A 15,989-nucleotide genomic window follows, 5' to 3' on the forward strand; every position below is an offset into this window, starting at 1 on the left:
AAAATGTGTGATGGGGCTAAGAAGAGATGATGGGCGCCATTGGGGGGGGCATTGAGGTAATCTGTGGAGAAAGTGGTCACTGATGCCTTGGTGGTGCCTCCTCACGGGTATGAAGCACTAAATAAAATCTACCTCATTGCTCGATGAATTTAACAGCATGCAAATATTTCCTCACACCAATCCTGAGTTGAAGCAATTAAATACCACTTGAAGGACGTTAATATTGAAGAATGCTACTGTTCCTTCTCTGGAGATGAAGTTATCTTTAGAACAATGGTATGGCAGCAAGGATGAAATGGTTTCCTGTTGAGCAGTTTCCTGTATCCATAGTAACCTCTTCCCCCTGTTAGTTTGCTAAATCCTAAAGGAAACTACATTTCCTCTATTTAGTTGTCATTCCTCTGCTCAGATTTAAGGACTCTCACGAAGTTTTGACGTTTTTTAGTTGAAGTCTGATGGTCAACATTCATAAAGAACAGAAAGGAGAATGAACAGTAAACACGCTGAGTTTTCTGCCTGTCTTGGGAGGTTGAGATCCAGTGAACATAATGCTGTGGCTGTGCTTGAAAGACGGGCATTTCTTCATTAAGGTCAGTATGGATGTTCGAGCATATAATATGGAAGGTAGATGCGTATTTAAAAATGCATACATGTTTTAACTTGCAATTCAATTGTTAAATAGTTTTTAACTCAAATGTCTGCTACTTTTCGGTCGAAAGGATGACATTTCCGGTGTTTTTCCCACCAGCTTCACTTTTGGTTTAGCGTGCTGCGTTTAATAGTTCAGATATTTTCTTTCTGTTAATAGTGACTGTTTTAAAATTTTAATTAAAGGTATCTATTGTTCAAAACCAAAAATTAAATGACCAATAATTTATTTCATGCGAATTTATATCGTTTGCACCGATTTGTACCGAAAATTAAATTTGACTTCATGAATTTTGAAACTTTATCTCCTAAAGAAGCCTGATATCTCTCAGAAATTCTATATGTTTACATATAAAAACACTGTTCTTATTTACAGTAGCTTTAGGAAATTGAGCGTTATGTAAAGACATCTAGCAGAAACAGCCCCGACACTGTTAAACTTTACAAAGTTTAGCTCGTCTGCTTCAGCCATACTGAGAAAATATAAGAAGCTTCTTATATCTTATATTTTATGTATTATGTATTTCAGATAACTGTGTGCTTATGAACATTATGCATTATTATATATTTGGGGAATTAATTAAAAAAAAATCTAAATATTCTTGCCGCAACGTTTTAGGAATGTAATTTTTACTAGGTAGGATTTTTCTTAGATGCTTACTACATTATCTGTAGGTGAAGTCGTAACCCAGTAACGTGCTGCATTCAAAAGCCAACATTTTAGCTCTTGAGTACACATTGCATGCTCTTTGCATTAGCTGAAAAATTCAGTTCATGTTACAGAAGGAGTTTTCCACCAGTGGATTATCAAACCATGACACAGACAGTGATAGAGGCTTTAAATAAAGGAATCCTATACTTTGAATAACCTCTTACAACACATTTATTTTGAATTATTTTTCCTACCAACGTCACAAAAACATACCAAAGTGATATCATCGTTCACATTTTAAGAGAGAAAAGCCTTTTCTAGTTCTTGTCATGTTGACACAGCAAACACAGTGAGGGCCATAATATTTTGGTCAACAGATTTCAATCTTTGGCCTCTTACCCTGTCAATCATATTTTGTTTCCACTCACCAGTCTTTCAGTGACAAACCTGCTTCAAAGTTTGCCTTTTTATGTTATTTATGCGTTATAATAATATAAATACTTTGTAATTACTGTAACTGTAAGTCCGGTTCCCAGAGATATAGTTATTTGTTTGCTATCTCCTTTTAAAAAATGTTGCTTACTGCGATATTGTAACAATGTTGCTGCCTATGATTTGAGTGCTATGTTATGTATTATTTATTCTCGTCTCCTTCGCGAGTAATAACGACAACATGCATGACACATCTAAAAAGTTTTTTTTTTAAATCACTTGTAAAACAGTCACATCAGGGATCTTTTTATTTAAAATGTGTATTGTAAACATAAAGTGACTATGTTTAGGTGCTGGCATTGTTTTTCTTTTGTATGGCATGTGCTTGCAAATAACAGCTAAACATAAATTAAGCATTGCAGGTGTACAAGGCCACACCTACCGGATTTGTTAATTCGTGTGTTCTATAGTAATGCAAACTTTGTGTAATGTTTTCCTTTTCTGTCTTGAGTCTTCCGATCTTAGACTGTGTGTGATCCTTAATGCTGCTTTCAGGAAGTGCAGTGTTCTAAAGTAACCGTTCGGTGTTCTGTGTGTTTTTTCCTGTGGTCGAAATTAATAGCAGAAAAAGATAAATGATTATTTCTCCTAATGATCCCGTTGCCTAAATGTTGCTAGGGGCTGGCAAGGTTGTGGTACCTGTATGCTCTCTGTTGCTTATAAGCAGGTACGGATGAGGAGGATGGCCCGAATATGCACTGCTCTAGCGAAGGGGGCGACCTCACATGTACCATTGTGGTCTTAAATGTTAGGAAAGTGATTTCAAAAGCCAAGAAGTGAAACTAGCAAATACGCAGCTGCCCTGTTTCTGCTTGTGATGTGATAAAGCCGCTAGTGAATTACGAGCGTTGTAGACTCAAAACAATTCCAACACCTTATTTTTCCTCATTTCCGCATTTGCGGTTTGTGGCAATGCAGGGTCAAAGAAAACGGGGAAGTGCGTATTTACAAATCCTCTGCAAAGCAGATGCAGCACTGGACTATTCACTGCCCTCCTGGGGAGCACACAATCCACTGGTCAAAATGAGGGCTAAAATTATTTTTCCCCATGTCCAAAATTATCCAATCGAATTCACTCAAACATTACTGACATAAAAATCTATATAATTACTGATAATGGTAATACACAACATAAAATCAGTTGACAAAACAGAAGATAAATCAGTATCACATCTCACTTTTGACACATATATACCCATACGATATCTACATTCTTAGTAAACAAGGGGGCGCTATATTGCTTTTCAAATGTCATGGTAATAGGCTATTTCCTGTTTGTATTTACTTGGGAAATTGTTGTGCTTTGGGCTTTAAGTGGGATGAAAAAACTGGTAGTTTCTAAATAGGGAGTAGCCAAAGAACATAACTATGAATCCTTTCAAAGAGCGTGGCCTGTATAATTAAGGAGGTGGCTATGTGGCCTATATAATTAAGGGAGTGTCCTAAAACATGAAAACTAAAATCCTGTGCTCCACAGAGAATGCCACCTGATTAGTAGGTGAGATTTACCTTATTCCATCCGGACATAGCACACATTAACAGACATGTGCCTAAAACAAACCAGTTATGTTTGCTTTGTCAATGCTTGTTATCAGTATTAGATAAATGTGTAAAATTAGAATTAAAAATATTTCCATTCTGAAAATATGAGAGTGATTTATACATTACTGAAGTCTGTAGGTGGGAAAGTAGTCTTCAGTGTGTCACATTCACTCCTGTTCTCATCTTCACATCACTTTCAACTGTCGTCTCTGTAAGATACTTACACCTTTTTTATTTTTCCACATATTTTCATGCATATCCTTCACTTCACATCACAATTTCCCATTCACTCTTCATCTTCCTTTACTTTCTCCATGTCAGTATTTCAACAGCTTTGTACCTCCTTGAGAAAATTGCGTATACCCATAATTAGCTGGCAAGAGGGGCCAAGGATTGGATGAACATGTATTCTGAACACCATTATTAACAACTAAAAGGCACTGAGAGAATTTCACACGGCCTTCATCCTCAACTCCAGAGCTCTCTAATATTGCCTGTTATAAATACCCTCCTACAAACTGAGCTTGCTTAGACACCTAGAGCACACTCATTTCTAGTGACACACAACATTAATATGCCATATGAAAAAAATGCAGGAAAAATACCATATGGAAAAAGCACAAGCTACAACAATAACTGGGATTTCCTCAGTGTTTTCTTTAAAGTAATTGATGAAATATCGCTGTTGAGAAGTTGTTTAGAGATTTACTTATAAAAGACATAAATAAAGGGCCTGATAGACCTGTCAGCCTTAGGGTAGTTTTTCAACCAAATGTTTTCCTTCCTCCTCTAGTTTTTTCTGGTATTAGGACTCTTTACACTTTACCACTGCAAACCAGTGCTAAAGTTCTTGTGCTTTCTCCTTTAAACATGGTAATATTGGCTTATCCCCAATAGGCATATTTAATTTATTTATAAAGCCATAGCAAAGTGGCACTAAATGTGCCTGGGTCCTGTATATTAAATGCTACTAGTGGGCATGCAGCAGTTGTTGTGCCACCCATTTCAGTAGCCCTTTAAACATGTCTCAGGCCTGCCATTGTGGCCTGAATGCAGTTTTTAACTACCAATTTGACTTACCAATAGAAGCCGCCCGCCAAGATCTGACCGCCGGGCGGCCGCCAATGCAGCCGCAATCCCGCCGCGGTCATTATGAGATCCCCGCTGGGTCGGCGGGCGGAAACCTGGTTTCCACCTGCCGGCCCAGCGGGGATCTCGGCTCCAACACAGGAGCCGGATTTAAATGGAGCCGGCGGTGTTGCGGCCGTGCGACAGTGAAAACCTGCACGGGCCCTGTCAGAGGGCCCCTGCACTGCCCATGCCACGAGTCGGGGACTCGTAATCCCCTGGGCAAATGTGGCGCGAACCGCCGGGCCCGCGCCGCGGTCAAAATTCCCAAGATTGCACTGCCAGCCTGTTGGCGGTGCAATCGTCAAAACAGTGTAATGACCCCCATAATCTCCTAGCCAAGCCTTAAACTCCACTTTTATTGTATATAGGGCACCCCTAATGTAGGCCCTGGGCAGCCCATAGTTCAAAGTTCAAATCTAATAGTAATGTTTTTTTGAAAAAGATCGAAGGTTCTAGATGCTAATTAATTTATTTAATAATCCTTTCCAATAAGTAAGTTATTTTGATGGGCTTAAACTTGTTTCCAAGTAATATAATCAAATGTTGTTTTAGGGATCAGAGTCTTAAAATTCACTCTAGGATGGCTCCCAATAAGAAATATGGAAGCTTGCATCCAGATGGTTTCCAGTTTAATGTTTAATGTTTATAGGATAGTCTCCTTTAAAGATGGCTGCCACTATAAGTATAGTGGGTGATAATAAGATTGAGTCTGGTAAAACGACAGATTACCAAAAAAATATTTGCGGGTTAAATAAGATGGGTTCTTACCCTATGGTGAAGGGCTGTTTGGGTTTAGGAGAGGTCCGAGTTAGTAATGTGTATTGTTTGTATTTATTAGGTACTTGTCTCTCCGTTAGTCCTGAAGGGGCCCATATGTGAAGGGGCAGAAACACATCAGCTTTTTAAGAATTGTAGAGGTTGCAAGAAAAATTGATTTGACCTATAAGGATTTTGGATAACATCTCTTTTGAAATAATGATGGAAGGAAAAGAAGATCAGAGATGTGATTGATTAGGCAACCATCTCCTATATGTGGATTTATGTTATTATTAATGTAGATAAGCACATTGAATTAAAATATGGAGAGCTGCGAATGACCTTGAATATATGTTTATATGGATATGACTTTTTGTGTATATGTTTATTTGAATGGTGTCTTTGATTGGCCTTGATGTTGGAGAAGAAGAATGAAATAATTAATTGTGTAATTAAATAGCATTTTCAATGACTGATTTATAGTCTCATTGAATGTGAATTAGTATTAGATTTTTTCCTACTATTTGACCAATTGTATTTATATTCCGTTCGTATTCTATCCAGCTATATTAGGGTCAATTGGGTAGATCCCTTTGTAGTCACAGTCACCTGTTGTGCCTGGTCAGGTGTGGGGCAGTTGATTTGGAATTTGGAAGGATTGTTCCATATTCTTTGGTTCTTAGAAGCCAAAGGTTAACCGACATTAAGGTTTACAGTCAAAAATAGTTTTTTATTTTTCTATGTTAAGATGTCTGAACCCCATATTGTGAGTTATTCAGAGACTAAGATAACTAAACTATTAGAATATCCCTCTTTACTTAGTGGTGACCAAACTTCAAGTAAACCATCAAGATTAGATAAAGTTGAAAGACTAAAACAATTAAAAAAGAAAAATGTCAGAACTCAACTACACGCACAGCTATTATTGGAACACCTAAAAAATAGCACAATACCACTAGGATTGCAAGTTCACAATATACCGGTCATATTTGTTTTTGACAAACTCTATTTATCCCAATTCAGTGGAGTTGGGACAAAATGTTCTAGAGACTGGTTAGCTTTATCTGTAGAAACGGCATTAAGGATCAGTGAAGCTGAGCTGAAGGAAATCGAAGAGTTAGAACAGGAAATTTCTAATGATAATACTATTCAGGATGCAAAACAACACTTAGATAGTGTGAACAAAACTATTGTAGATTTCAAAAACCATACAGTTAATGAAAAAATTACTAAAGTGGTGAGAGACATTAGAAATTTCAATATAACAAATACTTATTCATACTTGAGGGAAGATTTTTATAAAAATAATAACCCGAGTACTTTGAATCTCCAATACCAGACAAGATCTCGGCAGAGATTCATTTCATTTTCAGATACATCTTCAGACTCTGAGCAAGAAAATCAAGGATAATCCCTCCCTAATCTACAATAAACTGGGGGTCAACCTTTTTTCGGCAGAGGCAGCTGCCGGGGAAGGGGAGGAGGGACCCCGAGAGGTCAACATCAAGAACAAGGGATCTTCCGCACATGGAGACGGACATACAGGCATTAAACACCAATAAAGACCTTATCCCAATATATAATCTATCCACATACTCCCCTGCCATCTCAGAAATCCAAATTATAAGCAAAGGACTGTCTTTTGTACCGCTTAGAAATCAGGACCAGGTGGAGAGTAAGATAGAAGTTCTAAGATTTCTACATAAACTTATATTAAACTTTTTTTTCTCTGACTCTCACACAAAGACGGAAGAGAATTTCAGAGGTCTGAGACCCAAATCATTTTTCTGTCCAGAAAAGAATGATATGCCTGGGGAAATAATAGTCTTTGAAGATTTAGTATTGAAAGAAATTGATAACCTTAAGACCAAAAAGGTTTATTTTAGACAAAATTGCACAAAGGCAGAAAAGGAGGCGATTTACAGTCTGGCTAATAATCAGGATATTATTATTAAACCAGTAGATAAAAGAGGAGGAATAGTCATCCTGAATAAAGAACAGTATGATCAGGAATTGATGAGACAGTTAAACAATGCAGACCGCAACTGGGTTACTAATGAAGATCTCTTCCGAGATTTGCAGCATAGAATTGAGTTCATTACAAGGGAAGCTCTTGTTAATAAATGGATATGCAAAAAATAATTTGGTTTTCTGAACCAAAGTGATGGGAGGATACCCAGTTTTTATATTTTACCAAAAATCCGTAAAAATTTGGAGAATCCACCAGGAAGACCCATTGTCTCAGCATGTGGCTCCACTCTAGAGCCACTGTCCCAATATGTGGACACTTTTTTTAAACCTTTAGTAGTTCAAACTCAGGCATATGTCCGCGACTCAATGAACATTATCAATAAAGTTGAAGATTTAACATTCAATGAAGACAACCAGGTTTTGATGACTCTTGATGTTGAAGCTCTTTACACAAACATTCCCCAAGATGAGGCCATTGAGGTGATCAGACAGGTTTTAGAAACATGACCACCTCCAATTAATACTCCTACTGAATTTCTCATGGCCTTAGCCACTCTTCGTTTAAAAAAGAATTTCTTTAGGTACAAAGAGGCCATGTACTTACAAATAAAGGGAGCAGCTATGGGGTGCAGCTTCACACCGGAGATAGCACATTTGGTAATAGATTGTTTTGAAAAGAAGTGGGTGTTTGAAAATTCAAACCCCTTTAGAAAGAATATTAGGAAATAGTTCAGATATATAGACGATATACTGATGATTTGAGAAGGAGAGAAAGAAGCTTTGCCGGCCTTTCATGAATGGCTCAATCAACGCACATTAGATTTCAAGTTTATAATGAACTATGATGTCAAAAAAATTAACTTTTTAGATCTTATCTAAAGAAGGCCACTTAGAAGTGAGTTCATATAAAAAACCGACTGATCGTAATACTTTGTTACATTTTTCAAGCAGTCATCCAAGAACATTGAATGAAAATCTGCCCTATGGTCAATTTTTACGAATTAGTAGGAATTGTAGCAATAGAGATGACTATTTTGAAAATGCGATCAAGTTGATCACCAAATTGGTTAATAGAGGATACCCGAAGAAATTAGTAAAAGCAGCATCCAAATGAGCATGCTTCACCCCCACAGAATCTTTATTGACTCCTAAACAAAGAAAACAAGATACCCCTTTGACATGTGTGATTACCTATTGTCCCAAAGCCAATAAAATAAGATCAATTATTGAAAGAATTTGGAGAACATTGAGTAGACTAGGAAATGAGAAACCTTTATTTTCTTTAAAAAAAGCACAGAATCTGCGTAAACATTGGGTAAAAGCATCTTACCCTGTAGAAAAGAAGAAAGATTTAAGAATGATGCTCCAACTTCCTCCTTTACAGGGACATCATAAATGCAAAAACTGTATAGCATGCCAATTTACGAGGGACACTAATGAGATAAGGCTGAATGGTGTGGTGCACCATCAAACGTGTTTTTCTAATTGTAATAATAAGAACGTGATCTACTGTATCAAGTGTCCATGTGATCTGGTATATATAGGACAAACATCACAGCCAGTACAAACAAGAATCTGGCAACATAGATCCAGAATTAAATGTGCAATTAGAAGTGCGCCATTGGTGGATCATTATCTTGAACTGAATCATAAACCAGGTGATATCTGGTGGACAGTACTGCAGGTGGTACAATCAAAAAACAATGGACGATCAATTTCCACAAATCTGATCAGAATGGAGGCAATATTAATTGAGAAATATGGAACAGCAAGGCAAGGCCTGAATGATCTGGATCAAATGTGGGCTCTGATTTAGTGGACTTTAAACCTTTGGATTACGGACTTTCAATTGTCAAAAAAGTTACTTATTTATGTAAAGCTGAGCAGACCACCTGGCTACATGTGAAATTTTTTGTTTTCTTTTGTAGTATGTTTTTGCTATACATGATGTGTAAACTACTATAAGAGCATTAGGAAATAATTAGATAAAGTTCAAGTATAATAGTAATGTTTTCTTTAAAAAGATTGAAGGTTCTAGATGCTGATTCATTTATTTAATAATCCATTGCAAGAAGTAGGTTATTTTGATGGGCTTAAAATCATTTCCAAGTAATATACTCAAATGTTGTTTTAGGGATCAGAGATTTAAAATTCACTCTAGGATGTTTCCCCAGAAGAAATATGTAAGCTTGCATCCAGATGGTTTCCGGTTTAATGTTTAATGTTTATAGACTATTCTCCTTTAAGGATGGCTAAAAACTATAAGTACAGTGGGTGATAATAAGATCGAGTCCGGTAAAACTACAGATTACCCAAAAAATACTTGCACGTTAAATAAGATGGATTCTTACCCGATGGTAAGAGGTGCAAGTCTTTTATACCTTCAGGAATATACATTCTCCAATAATACGGTGTAGCTGTGAGCAATCAACTCATTCTTTTTCAGATGGGCACTGATTAAGGATAGAGTCATTTCTGGTTAAGATGGCCGCCACATTCATGACATTAAGGTTATATTCCCCTGTCCAAAATGGCCCCCCCAACTTCAGTGATCGGCAGAACGCGTCCGAAACTCACAAGAGGTAGCTGGACAAGCACCCTTGTTAGAGTTGCACAAGCAGTGATAACGCAGATATAAGTAACAGATAAGTAAGTACTTACAAGTCTTAGGGATATGCAAGTAGTTACTAATGATTATTTTTTCAGGAAGTGACAGTTTTATCTATCTAATTTTATTTTAGACAGGAGAGTTTGGACAATGGGCGGCATTTGAGCCACTTGCTCAAGGTACAGATGAGACTTTGTCTAACATGAGGAGGGGAATTTGACTGTTTTTAATATACACTTACAATCTTATACTATAAGACACAAGATACCATATATAAAAGTGGGTTTCTGTAGTTCAGTTTCATCAGATGATGTACAGCATGCTAATCATTAAGACATCAACGTGGTTGAGTGTTGAAAGCACCATGGAATGGATGAAATACTTTTAATGATAATTTTTCACGGTGAATGCCTGTTTGGGTTTAGGAAAGGTCTGAGTTAGTAATGTGTATTGTTTGTATTGTATTAGGTACTTGTCTTTCCGTTAGTCCTGAAGAGGCCCATATGTGAAAGGGCCGAAACGTGTCAACTTTTTATTAATTGAAGAGGCTGCCAGAACAATGGATTTGACCTATAAGGATTTCGGATAACATCACTTTTGAAATAACGATGGAAGAAAAAGAAGAACAGAAATGTGATTGATTAGGCAACCATCTCCTATATGTGGATTTATGTTATTATTAATGTAGATAACCATGTTGATTTGAAATATGGAGAGCTGCGAAGGACCTTGTATATATGTTTATATGGATATATGTCATTTTGTGTATATGTTTATTTGAATTATATTTTTGATTGGCCTTGATGTTGGAGAAGAAGAATGAAATAATTAATTGTGTAATTAAATTGCATTTTCAATGACTGTTTTATAGTCTCATTGGAAGTGAATTAGTATTAGATGTTTTCCTACTATTTGACCAATTGTGTTTATATACTGTTCATATTCTACCCAGGTATAGTTGGATCAATTGGGTAGGCCCCATTGTATTCACACTGGGCAGCCCAAAGGTCATGATGCATTGTAACTAAAAGGTTGAATATCTACTTTTAAGGTTTGCATGTCCTGACAGTGAAAAACTCCTAAATTAGTTTTTCACTACTATGAGGCCTATCTCTCCCACAGTATAACATTGGAGTTGCCTTATTACAATTTATAAGTGTAATTATTGAATAGTAAGAGAAAATGTGTTCAAATTTGGTGTCTCTGGAATCACAAAGTAAAATACTAAGTGTTAGAAATGGGGTCTCTGGTTGGCAGTCAGTTTGCACTCTGTCCAAGCAGGGACTCTCACTCCAGTCAGGGTAATGGAGGTACACACTTAGATAACCCTTTCTCAACCTAATGGTAGCTTGGCACAAGCAGTCAGGCTTATCACAAAGGTAATGTGAAAGTATTTACACCAACACACACAGTAATACAGTGAAAACACTACAAAATGTACACCACACCAGTTTAGAAGAATAGGCAATAATTATTATCTAAATAAAACAAGAACAAAAGGACAAAAATCCAACATACACAAGTCAAGTTATGAATGTTTAAAGTAAAACGAGTCTTAGTCCATAGAAAACAATGGAATTGTTAGGGAATACACAATCAGACAGAGTCACAGGATGGTCTAAACAAGAAAATGCCCACTTTCTAAAAGTGGCATTTTCAAACTGACAATTTAAGAACCATCTTTACCAAAAGATGTATTTTTAAATTGTGAGTTCAGGTACCCCAAACTCCACATCTCTATCTGCTCCCAAAGAGAAACAGCACTTAAAAACTATTTATAGGCAGCCCCCATGTTAACCTATGAGAGAGATATAACTTGCCACAGTGAAAATTGAATTTGGCAGTATTTCACTGTTAGAACATGTAACACACACCAGTACATGTCCCATCTTTAACATATATTGCACCATGTCCATGGGGCTACCTAGAGCCTACCTTATGGGTGCCTTACATATATAAAAAGGGAAGGTTGGGCCTGAATTGGCAGGTTAAAACTGGACACACAGGCACTGCAATGGCAGGTCTGAGCTATGTTTACAGCGCTGGTCATATGGGTGGCACAATCAGTGCTGCAGGCCCACTAGTAGCATGCGATTTACAGGCCCTGGGCACCTCTAGTGCACTGTATCATGGACTTACTAGTAAATGAAACATTCCAAACATGGAAAAGTCAATTACACATACCATTTACACAAGGAGCACTTGCACTTAAGCACTGGTCAGCAGTGGTAAAGTGTCCAGAGCAGCAAAAACAGAGTCCAGCACACAGTCAAAACATAGGAAGCAGAGGCAAAAAAGGCAGATGAGACCACGCCAAGGACTCACACTAACTTATGATGAAGTCAGATTTTAAATTGCAATTCTGAAAATGCCACTTTTAGAAAGTTGGCATTTCTTGCCTTAGCCATTTGGTGGCCACAAACTCTCTGGTCTGATGACTGGTAGTTGGCTTTGTCTATATCTCCCAGTCAGCCACACACAATGGGAGTTTAGTTGTGACTAGATGGGCTATCACTGGCAGGTTGGGAGGGATGAGCTGGACACAGATTTACTTACACCTGAATAGATTTCGTCCTGTCTGCATACAAATAGGCTAACAACCCTGCAATTTCACTCCAGCCAACTTGGAGCCACAACAGGGGAGGCAGGTAGTTGCTTGTACTTCACAGGCCCTTCTAGAAGTTTCTCCAATCGTCCAGAACAAGGGCCCAGGGTATAAATACTGGACCTCAGACACCACCATTTCAGTACACTTCTAGAACTGTGGACTGCTATGTTGCTGAAGGTCTAAAATTCTGCTGAACTCCTGCTTTTCTGTTCTGGCCTGCTGCCCTCTTGCCCAGGTGAGAAGGACTGGACCTGCATTTCTTGAACCCAGAACCCAGAGTGACTTCAAGAAATAGTTGGCTGGCCTCCTGACCTGAAGCTTTTCGGACAGAACAGGCTTCAAAAAACACTGCATATATAACTGGACTCTGCCAACTGTAAGTTTACCCTGGTAAGTGGTGCCACTCCAGTCCTGGACCCTCAGACGTCAGCCTAAGGTGCTCTGCCAGCCTCTGTAGATCCCTCGGAACAAAGACATCTCCTCTGCTGGAAGAATTTCACCCAACGCAACCCCATCATCTTCAGAACTGCTGCTGAACAATGCTTCCCTGGCGCAGGCTCTCACATCTCTCATCGATGGTAGCCTCAACGATAATCCCTGACTCAGCACTCCAGTGTTCTTCAGAACCAATGCATCACCCTGAATGTACATCACATTCCTGACACCAGACCTCGCATAGCAAGCCCAATAAACAGGGTCCTCAACGTGAACCCAACAGTACTTCGCACTGCAGGATCGCTACCTTTCTGAAAGGAAGAATTGTCTCAGCTGCACAACACATCTTTGACGTGGATATATGCAATGTTCTGCAAACCAGAAATGGAAGTACTTTTGTTCAGCGAGTACCTGTAGCTCCATCGTGGTCGGCCTTCACCCATGACTTTGTCCCAGTCCGGCATGACCAGATCTGCATAGTTGGTGCTTTACAGCTTTTGGTGCTATTTTCTTAAAAAATGTTCAATTACTTTATCTCCAGTTCCGCTAAATGGATATCTGTTGTTCTCATCTTTTTTATTTATTAAATTATTAAGATCTATTTTTCTAACTATGTTGTGGACAAAAACTTTACACATTGCCTCTAAGCTAAGCCTGACTGCTCCGTGCCAAGCCAGAAGGGGATGAGCACAGGTTAATTTGGGATTTGCTTGTGCTTTACCCTGATAATAACTGTGGTTGCTGCTTGCCCAGGTCTCACACCCTTGTCAAACAAAAACCCAATTTCTGACAGAGCTCAATAGGAATAATTTTGAAAGTCAGTTTGAAATTACAGCCAGGGTTGAGATGTAGAAGGAGATGTGCCCACTTAAAGCCCTAGTTTTTTTTCTCTGAGTTCCTAGAAAGAATATATACATTCACATCCCTTTATGTTGGATGGAGGGAAAGTTGTTTTGCTTCTATTAATTCTGGGTTTCACTGAGTGCAGAGCCTGGACTCTCCTGCTCTCCATTTTAGTTTGCTTCAACCTGTTCTGTTCTCTAGCTTGTGGCAAATAATGCTGTTCCTGATTCATGTAATGTTTATAAAGTTGTGATCATTTACTTGGATCTACCCGCTGTTAAAAATAATTGGCAGTGGTCTGATTTTGTTTTCTTTTTTTAGTTGCCCTTCTAAATGTCTAATGTGATTTTAAAGGGCCTATCTAGATTCAGGAGACTGGCATAGGTTAGGGATTTGAGAGTCATGGCACTGAGGTTGACCGTACATCTGTGTAGCACACCAGGGAAAGGGTGACCACGTCATTCCATGTCATCAGAGACTTTTTTTTCAGTCCTGGGTTTTTAACCACCACAACATTAGTATCAGGTGTTTTCATCCAATTAACCAAATGCATGCAAACTAAGGCAACAACATCGAGAAGGAAGTAGGTTGCCACATTAAAACACAGGATTGGGTGTCCAAGATGATGATGGAGTGATAGCTCCTTTTTGAAGCTCTGTACATGGCCCAGAAACTTCCCCATCTCCAACCCATTAGTCAGATCAATTAAAGGAGCTTACAGAAATGCAGCACTCTGTGACACTGGGTGGAGCACTTGGACCTGATGAAAGCCAGTCAAACACAACAAAGGCAACAATGAGGACAGCGGGCAGCTGCCTTGGAGTTATTCAAATGGCAGCCACATGAATCAAGGAGCTGATTAGCCAATTCCCATAGCTTGGACAGGCTCCCATGTACCTCACAAGTGAGTATCATCCCTTTACTGACTGATATATTTGTCCCAAATAAGGATCTCCCCAAAAGTGAAAGCAAGCTCTTCCTGGCCTGCATGCCAATGGCGATCTTTAGTAACACAAAATGATGATGGATGGAGTGCTGAAACTTTTCAAACACTTACCTTCAGTCACAGAGCTGGGTTTAATACATGGAATGGCATGGTGAGCAAAAGAACAATGCTCACTGTGCCACTGTGCCACTGGATTCAAGCTAGCCTGGCTGATTTAGGGTGACACCCGGAAATTGGTACCAGGATGCTTGTTTCCGGTGCAGGGAGGGCCTGGCAGTTCGGGCTTGACTGTTCCCATGGGGAACAGGGTCAAGACTGATTTGCATATGGCCGGGTCTGAATTGGGGTGGCATGGTGAGCAAAAGAACAATGGATTAAACCCAGATCTGTGACTGGTGGTGAGTGTTTGAAAAGTTTCAATGCTCCGTCCATCATCCTTTTGTGTCGCTAAAGGTGACCTGAGTGGGAAGGGTACGCCCAGACATGGGTCCCTTGCTCACTCTGTCACTGGATTCAAGCTAGCCTGACTGATGATGGGTGATACCCTGAAACTGGTCCCAGGATGCTTGGGCTAGACTGAATTGCATATGGCTGAGTCCGAACTGGGGTGGCATGGTGAGCAAAAGGAACAATGGACTAAACCCAGATCTGTGACTGGGGGTGAGTGTTTGAAAAGTTTCAATGCTCCGTCCATCATCCTTTTGTGTCGCTAAAGGTGACCTGAGTGGGAAGGGTACGCCCAGACATGGGTCCCTTGCTCACTCTGTCACTGGATTCAAGCTAGCCTGTCTGATGATGGGTGATACCCTGAAACTGGTCCCAGGATGCTTGGGCTAGACTGTTCCCATGAATTGCATATGGCTGTGTCCGAACTAGGGTGGCATGGTGAGCAAAGGAAGAATGGACTAAACCCAGATCTGTGACTGGGGGTGAGTGTTTGAAAAGTTTTGACACTCCGTCCATCATTGTTTTGAGTTGCTAAAGTTGTCAATGGTGATCACCTGGAAGTGCAGGCCCCTCTGTGTGGCTGGGCGGGAGGGAGTTTCCAAAAGGCCGTACCGGGTGGAGACAACACTGGGGGAAAGCAGATGTCTGGGAGTAATCCACGTATCAGCCAAAATGCCTGAGGAGCATTGTGGGTTTCTACTGCAGCATTAATAGTTTGTACAAGTGAGAATCAGCATCATGCTGACCAATGAGCAGCCTTAAAACCTATGTGAGGATCATCCCCAAAAGTCAGAACGTGCATGCTCCAGCCCACATACTAGTAATAGCACCTATAAGCAAAGGCCGCAGTGCACGACTGTGAGAAGGGGGCTACTAGTGGGCCTGGATGACCATGATCTGCTTGAGAGAT

At 39.4% G+C, this 15,989-nt stretch overlaps 1 protein-coding gene across 1 annotated transcript in view; it reads left to right on the forward strand.

Annotated features, from left to right (window-relative positions):
* Positions 1–406: 406 nt before the first annotated feature.
* LRRC70 (leucine rich repeat containing 70) overlaps positions 407–15,989 on the forward strand; it is a 135,553-nt gene continuing 119,970 nt past the window's right edge. Inside the window, exon 1 of the mRNA XM_069222656.1 lies at positions 407–590. The gene's annotated coding sequence lies outside the window, so the exon portion shown is untranslated. The remainder of the gene's footprint in view (positions 591–15,989) is intronic.

Source organism: Pleurodeles waltl, chromosome 1_1, assembly GCF_031143425.1.
Source record: "Pleurodeles waltl isolate 20211129_DDA chromosome 1_1, aPleWal1.hap1.20221129, whole genome shotgun sequence".
Taxonomy (NCBI): Eukaryota; Metazoa; Chordata; class Amphibia; order Caudata; family Salamandridae; genus Pleurodeles; species Pleurodeles waltl.